The sequence below is a fragment of the Cyprinodon variegatus genome, unplaced genomic scaffold, assembly GCF_000732505.1.
Source record: "Cyprinodon variegatus isolate N-32 unplaced genomic scaffold, C_variegatus-1.0 Scaffold34, whole genome shotgun sequence".
Taxonomy (NCBI): Eukaryota; Metazoa; Chordata; class Actinopteri; order Cyprinodontiformes; family Cyprinodontidae; genus Cyprinodon; species Cyprinodon variegatus.
The window spans coordinates 1,091,146-1,099,748 of NW_015150487.1; the positions used below are offsets into that span (position 1 = coordinate 1,091,146).

At 38.5% G+C, this 8,603-nt stretch overlaps 1 protein-coding gene across 12 annotated transcripts in view; it reads left to right on the plus strand.

The window, feature by feature from the left end:
• Positions 1-7,446: 7,446 nt before the first annotated feature.
• r3hdm2 (R3H domain containing 2) overlaps positions 7,447-8,603 on the plus strand; it is a 58,121-nt gene continuing 56,964 nt past the window's right edge. For all 12 annotated transcript variants that reach the window (XM_015402955.1, XM_015402918.1, XM_015402940.1 and 9 more), the window contains exon 1: positions 7,447-7,710. The gene's annotated coding sequence lies outside the window, so the exon portion shown is untranslated. The remainder of the gene's footprint in view (positions 7,711-8,603) is intronic.

An 8,603-nucleotide genomic window follows, 5' to 3' on the forward strand; every position in this document is an offset into this window, starting at 1 on the left:
ACACATCTGAGAGCACGCGCTCACGCCCTGGCATTTGACTCACTATCACTTAGTGTTAATCCTTTATCAGTATGAGCCAATTTGAGCACCTGGATGATGAATGCGTAAATGTTTGGTTTGTGTACAATGATCAGATTTTCTGTGCCACGCAGCACAAGCATTGCATCTCCAGCGTTCAAGGTTGAAAAGCTGCGCCCTTTTACCTAGTTTCAGATTTGGTATCAGAACAGTAAACGATTGAACTTAGTTCGACATACGGGAAAGGGCTGGGCTCTGTGAGAGCAATTAAAAACAGGTTCTGTCATGTTGTCTGTAAGGTCGCAGCGCAGGAACCAGTCAGTAAGCGGACGCCTCGCTGGTGTCTCTGCAGTGTGACGAACAGAGAGGGGGAAAAAAAGGAGAAGCAGAAGAACAACTTTCTCAAGTTGTGACAAGTTTTCTCAGCCTGGGTTCATCGTCTGGTGATGTCAGAGTTAAACAGACACTGAAAACTTTGGTGAATATTAATCTACAAGCGCTCATTTCCCCATAAATTCATTTTAAACAGTTATGTGACTTTATCAGATAATTTAAAACACTTAGCTATTAAATATCCCCATATACAAATATGATGTTGCAGTATCATTAATTGATGGAGTGCATGCATAATAAGATTGAATACAAGCTTTTCTGTTCCCATATAAACATAAAGATGATTCTATTTACCATTTAATCGCTTAACTTTAAGGCTGACCGATAATTGTGAGACAAAAACATTCTCTGGTTCACTGATTATTAGGTTACTTGCCTGCCCACACGTGGGGAATCGCAAGCACTGCAACTATCCACTGTCCACTTTCTAATGACAGATAAAAAAAAAGTTAAAGTGTAAAAATGTGAACTTCGCACAGGATAAACCCATAGACAAAACGAACTAAACAAGATTTTTGCAGCGTTTTTGGGAAAAAACAAAACAAGTTTTATTCAAAGAGCAAAGGTATACATTCTGTCAACAAAACTTGTCAAGTGTCTTTTTAAAAGAGAGCTCAGCATGTCAGTTTTAGAATCTACTCAGGAAAAATAAAACAAAATGCAAATTTAAGATAAACGGTATAAAATAAGCATTAATTATACAATTAAAAACAATATTTCAGTTTTTATTTACAGTAAATTTGAGTTTAAATTGTATATTATTTAAAGGCCTACTTGTTTTCTTGATCAGTAGAGAAAAAAAAGCAAAAATAAAAAACAAAGAAGTAAATTATAGTTATACTTTAAAGCAAATCCATCCATTATCTGACACACTTCTCCCAATTGGAGTCACGAGGGGTGCTGGTGCCTATCTCCAGCAGTCAATGGGCGAGAGGCGGGGTTCACTCTGGAAAGGTTGCCAGTCCATTGCAGGGCAACACAGAGACACACAACCATTCACACACACACTCACACCTAAGGACTATTTAGAGAAGCCAATTAACTAAACAGTCATGTTTTTGGACTGTGGGAGGAAGCCAGAGTACCCGGAGAGAACCAACGCATCCTCAGGGAGAACATGCAAACTCCATGCAGAAAGACCCTGGGCCGGGAACAAACCCAGAACCTTCTCGCTGCAAGGCAGAAGTGCTACCCACTGCACCACTGAGAAGCCCACTATAAAGCAAATATATTTCTATAATTTTACCTGCAGGTTAGATTTTAAAAAAAGAATATGTAGATCATAAAAGGGCAATAGAAGCAAAATAATATTCAGGCAAAAAAACAAACCAACTGACTGCATAAAGAACTACCTAAAAAAAGAAAAACTGACGACTATCAGAACTAAATGACAACTAAGAATAAAAACATATTATATAGTAAATACAAATATAAAAATTAAATACAATAAGATACTTAAACAAATTATAATATAAGTTTCATCTCTCAAGCAGGAGCTGGTGGTGCAGTTTAATTATCCCCACCATACATTAAGGTCCTCTAAGACAAGGCCACCATCTTTTATCTGACCAAACTCCCAGGGATCATAGGAGGCTAGAATCCAGTAATACAATAGTCACAACACAAAGGAAGGAAATGGTTTAATAAAAAATTCAAGCTTACAAACATAGTGGATGTATTCAAATTAAGCAGACTTTTAATGCACACTAGTGCATTAAAAGTGTTTCGATAAATGAAAACCATCAATTTACAAATAATAAATGGACATGAGAGACCTTTCTACAGTTATAAATAACTTTTGATTTAACAATATTCATTTCCACTCTTAATTTTTAATTTACAAATACTTTGTTTTTCGAAAGGGAAATTAAATGTTGCAGTAACTCATTCTTTGTTTATGTTGATAGCTGTAGACTATCATTTGTAGATGTCATGGGGAGTTCCTAGACTACAGCTGGCCTTTTTCAATATTGAGCTTCTTTAAGTCATTTGTACTGATGCTGTTAACCCAGCAGATGACGGCAGAAGAGATCAGACTCTCTACAACATATTTATAGAAGATATGCAGCATCTTGGTGCTAACACTAAAGGATCTAAGCCTCCTTAGGAAGTGCAGTCTGCTCTTCACAGTTATGCCTCCAGTCTAGTTTGTTATCCAGGTGAACACCAAGGTATTTACACTCCTCCACCACCTCTACTTCTTTTCCCCTGATGCAAATAGGATTCATCTGTCATGTTTGGTTTCAGGTTCCTAACCCACATGCAGAACACTCAAGAGACTGGGAAAAAGTTTAAAGGTTTATTGAATAAACACTGTACAGAGTGTAAACTGGTCAGGGGGTTATCAGATCCTGGACTGGTCACAACTGGGTATACTGCAGAGGGGGACAGAGGAGTTAGCAGAAGTCCAGGTGATTTGCAGGATGAGAGAGTGCAGGTCTGTACCTGTTCTGGAGTTTGAGCAGAGCGGCAGAGGGGGGGAACCAGGAGGGTCCAGAGGCTGTAGGCAGGCTGAGGGCTTGGTGGAGGCAGAGCTTGGTTTGAGTGCTTGCAGATCACAGGTTTGAGTTTCCCTTCCAGATTCTTCAGAGAGCAGGTAGGCAGGTCTTTGACAGGTTTGATTCTCCGGGGTTCTTCAGAGATCAGACAGACAGATTTCCAACAGAGAAACTCTTCAGGGTTTCTGGTTTCAAGCAGGTTCAACCTGGGAAGCAGAGAGGACAAAACACATCAAGTTCTGGTTCAGGTTTTCAGGGAGTCAAAGATTCAGACAGGCAGGTTGGCTCAGGCTTGCTAACCATAACTGGCAAACACTCTGGCGCTGGAGTGATGTCCTCTGCCTCCTAATATACTGGTCTCCTGATGAGCAAATGAGCAACAGGTGGTGGCAATCAGCTCCGGCTCCAGGAAATCCAGTGCGCCCTCTGGTGGAGAAAGTGGACAGAACTTCAGATCCCAACATCATCGTGTTCCTGTTTCTTCTCAAGTCTAAAATCATCTCCCCTGTTTTGTTCACACCCAGGATCGGATTATTGTTTTCACCCTATTCCACCAAGTGGTTCACCAGCTCCCTGTACAGAGCTTCTTGTCCATTTTTTACTTGTATACTGCAGATAACAGGACTCTATCTTGTAGTGGAAGTCGGAGGTTCTCAGACTTAAAAGAAATGGCGTAGCCAGAGGAAAGACATTGTGTGCCAAAAAAATTACACCTACACAATATGTCTCAATATGTGCACATTAATAATTAATGGAAACCACGACTCATTTCTGTTTACCTTTTGTGCACTGCACAGCTCTCAGTTCAAAGGCCACGGAGGCCTGGTTTTGCCCTAAACACATTTATTATTTAATCAGAGCCCAGTTTCTCTGACAGCTGTTTTAAAATTAAAGTCAGGTCAGTAGGTTACCAGGTGTACCAGCTGCCTCTTTGGGTGGCAATGGTACACCCTGGCAAACTCATGGCTACGCCAGTGGTGGGAGACCAAGTGTAACCAGGTAGTCAATGTGGTCTGTTTGTCAGGCGATCTTGGATCCAGGTGATTGCTGAGGCCACTGTTTGAGTTTTGTGTAGTTTCTGAAAAAGATAATTACGCTGATTCATGTTAAATACCCCGGAGAAATGGAAGAATATGACCCTGATAGTGCTGCCTGCCTTGTCTTAATGACGATGGGTTTGTTGAAGCCACTTTATGATGCAATCTTCAACACCAACTAAAAACAAAGTGCAAGGGGTCCTGATTGCTGCTTGTTTAGTGCTGAGTTGAACCAGTATGAGTCACTGTTGGACCTTCATGATTTGGGATGTCAGGACAAAAGTTCTGTAGTCATTGAAGACTGTTGGCCTGCAAGGTAACTGTTCACCAGCTCCACACAACCCACTGCATTTTCTTTGGTAGGAGTTCTTCCAAATAACTGGAACTGTGTCCTGGGTCAGGCTGAGGTTGTAGAGGTGCTGTAGAATCCCATGGAACTGCTCTGCAGAGACCTTCATGACTCCGGGAATAACACCATCAGGACCTGGTGCATTGTGCAATTCAGGCAGTTGTCTCATCACTGGACTTGTAGAAATGGACAGGTGTAAAGCTGAGGGAAAGCACCATGGTTTAGATTTGGTTGAGGACAAAGGCATAGAAGCGGAAGGAAATGACAGAGGTGGAAGATGAAACATTTGAGGTGTGAGAGAGAAGCTTTGGGTCAAAGAAGCATGGGACACCAGTTTGACTTTGGCCAGGAGAGAAAGATGCTGAGTGTGTTACTGTTAGGTTTCTTGGTTTGTTTACTTACAGGGTGGCGGGCTTATTGATTCCAGCTGGTACTCCTTGTCGGCAATCAGCGGGGCCCTTTATTTTATTATTAATAATAAAAATACAGTTATTGTTATTATTATTATTATTATTATTATTATTATTATTATTATTATTATTATTATTATAACTGTCTCGTGTTGGGTTGACTCCTTACAGGACCCACCAGCCTGCCTGTCCACCCTCCATCCATCCCAAATCCATCCTCTGAAAAAGAACATAGGCTCTCCTTCTCTGCTTCAGCCCAAGCTCTGTTCCTTTCCCCTGGTCAATGGTCTGCAAACCTTCTTCAACACTTCAGCGAATAAACCTTCTAAATCTGCTTCAGTGTCTCAAGTCTCTTGCTTAAGAGTCTCTGGTTCAAGCATCATGTCAGTTACTAAATTAAACCGATTGTAAAGATTCACTTCATTGGTTCTGTTCACACTTCTATCTGTCTGATCACACATCTGCTTGAAGCCTGTGATCTTCTTCATCCCCAACCACACATCTCTAATATTCTAATATATCCTGGAGCTTGTTTTTCAGCCTCTAACTGTATGACTTCTTGATTTCTCTTATATTGAGCTTAAGTTGTTCTGTATATTGTTCTGTAGCAATAATTTCACGTCTCCCCTCCCTGAAATCTCTTCTTGTTTTCTTTCTTCATCTTATAGCAGAATCCAAAATTTGACTTAGGTCTGCAATTTGACAAGTTAATTTGAACAAGGATTTAACTATTTTCATGGTACTTCTCTCCCTTATGTTCATTCTCTTAGTGAGAAATTTTGAAACATCACTGCTTTATTAATAATAAAACAAGAATTGGAAAAACAGATATTTTCATCTGGTATAGTTCAATTAACTTTATCATAAATCAATATCAATGGCTAAAACCTTGACAGAGTTGGATGTTCCAACGAGATAAACCCAAACACTCGTAAAAACTGGATTTAGATTTGATAAAAGAAATGAAAATAAAACTTTTGGAACGAATGATCCAACCTTCAAACTTATGGTAAATGTGTGTAGGTTTACTTTTAATGAAGACTGCTACACCCAAAGCATGAAACCAAAGCCTTCAAGTAAGCTCTACAATTTCTGCAATAACTCAGAAACTATAATCTCTTAGTTATAGTTTAATATCCCGAAGATTTATGCCAGAAGCTTGTTGCATACAGTAACATTTTCTTTTCGTTAACTTGTTAAACTTTTTTTTCCCGCTGCCTCAGATTATATCAGGTAATCTCTTAAATTACGTAATCTCTATTTGATAATCACAGTTGACTACCAAATGTGTATTTATATATTTTCTGAAATCATTTATTAAATACAACAAAACCTTTAAAATATTTGATCAGACTAGTTCTAAATAAGCAATTATTATTCAAGTCCATTAATCTGTTTTTTGGATTAACCTTTTAATAATTCAATGGCAAAAGGTCCCAAATATGATTTTTTTTTTAAATATATATTTGAACCAAATGAAGCTAAAGATTTGCCTGCTAAGGAGTTCTGGATAAATCACATTTTAATAAAAAGCTTTTTCCTTCTTAGACTTAAAATGCATATTTTTGTATGGTTTTTGTCTAATTTATTTTAATTCAATTCAGTTTATTTATATAGTGTCAATTTACAACACATATTATCTCAAGAGACTTTACAGAGACAGTTCAACCAGATCATACAGTCAGACTGGTTCAAAGTTTTCTAAGGAAAACCAGTTGATTGCATCGACTCATTGACTCATCAGCAATCCCTCATACAATGCATGCCTGTAGCGACAGTGGAGAGGAAAACTCCCTTTTAACAGGAAGAAACCTCCAGCAGAACCAGGCTCACTCTGCCAAGGCCAACTGAGCTTAAAGGAGACAGAAGCAGAGATACAAGGTAACTGTTCACCAGCTCCACAGGCAGCCCCGTCCAGGAAACACACAGCAGGGCAGACAAGCTCCGAGCCAGCTCGCATGTCAGAGCATGAAAGGGAGCATATACAGTTAGTCACAGTCAGAAAAACAGGACTATCCTGAAAAAAGGCCAAGCTCCAACATCTATAAACAAAGGTGTTGATGGCAGCACCACAGCTGATATTCATCTGTCGGATGGTGTCAAAGCCAAACAGGAACAGACTAGATTACTGCTCCTAAAGAGTTTTTTTTTGTTTTTTGTTTTGTAGAAGATGTTTTAGAGTCTATAGACCTACATAAGGTAAATTAAAAAAAAATGACATAGGTAGTGTAGGAATGTTGGTTTACATAAAACGGGGTTAAATATCTAGATGTTGTTATTTTCAAAAGGTAAATTTCCTCTAACAAGTACTAACCAGACTTGGGCTTAAATAACAGTCTTAAAACACTCATGACTTAGACTGATTTATTTAGTCATTTTGTATACACGAGTGTAAACAAAAAGAAAATTTTGTTTAAAACAGCTCTAGACAATTTCATTTTTTAAAATGCAGCCTTGAAAACAGTAAAAAATACATAAATAAAATATAATATATATGAATTAATAAAATGGGAAATGAATAAAATGTGTAACAAAAGGTCCTGTGATATTCCGTATATCAGCACAAGAAGTAGAATATCCTGTTACTTTCCATTTGTATTCTTTTTAATTCTTTTTAATTTATTAATATATTAATATATTAAGATCACTTGAACCATGACTTTAACAACTTTCTCTGTGCCCTGAACGCCTCTGAGTGACAGGGAGGTACGTCACTGACGTCAACAGCCGGTTGGGGGGGGACAAAAATCTGACGCTGACACACAAGCCGGAGCCGAGAAGAGGGGGACTAGTGTTTTGTTTCTTTTTTCTTTAATTTATGTCGTTTTATTCTTTAGTGTTTTGTTGTTATTCAGTAAGATTCCACTGACAGCGCAGACTGCCCCGCTTCCCAGCGCTTGCTTGTCTGCCCTTAACTTTCGTGGCGCTGTACCCGCACGCGGCGCTATTTTGACAGTCGGCTCGTTTGGATCCACTCGGCTAGCAGCAACATCATATTAGCAGCGGTAAGTCATTTTGGAAGCTAGCAAACGTAACACTCCTATTTAAGGACACAACAATGGCTGGACTGCTCTATGACAAGAGTCATGTCTTGTCTGTTTTAAATTGATAACATAAAGGGTGTCTTTTATTAGCATCGGATAGTTAGCGTATACTATAAAGAAAGGGCTAGCTAGTTGGGCTAATATTAGCTCGGTGGCTAATTATACTCTTTGGAGTAAGCAGGCTAGAGCGAGCAGCTAGCTATTGTTAGCGGCTAATATTATCAGGCAACTGGTAGCCACGACTGACCATACTGCCATAATTTCTTCAAATTGACAACTTGACAAATTTTCTTAATTGGAGTCAAAGCACACGGGCACGGAGCGCGTAAGCTGAGCTCGGAAGATGATTTGAGATAATCTATGCTTGAAGATCTACTATATTTAGTCTCATTTGAAATGTAACATGAAGCACCATCTTTAAAGTCCGCGTTCCCAATGGCTGACTGGAGATGTCTAAGATAGCTCTCAATCTTCTTGGTATACGTGAGATGTGGCTCAAAGTCGGAGAATGAGTGATTAAAGAGGAAATTAAGGCAGTTATTGTTGATGGATACAGTATTGTAAAATAGGAAATGTACAGCCATAGTTAAAGCATACAATGAACGAGTTCACCAGTATACTATATATATATATATATATATATATATATATATATATATATATATATACACAGGGGTTGACGTTAAGGATTTTTACCACTTGAGAAGTTCACATTTCGTTTGCCCAGAAACAAATTTTACTTGCCCAGTACAATGTTTGATAAAAGTTCCTAATAGTCATTTTTGTATATATATCAATGAAGCATGTTTGTTTTATTTTTTTATTTTTTTTTTAATTCAGTATTTTTTAAGTTT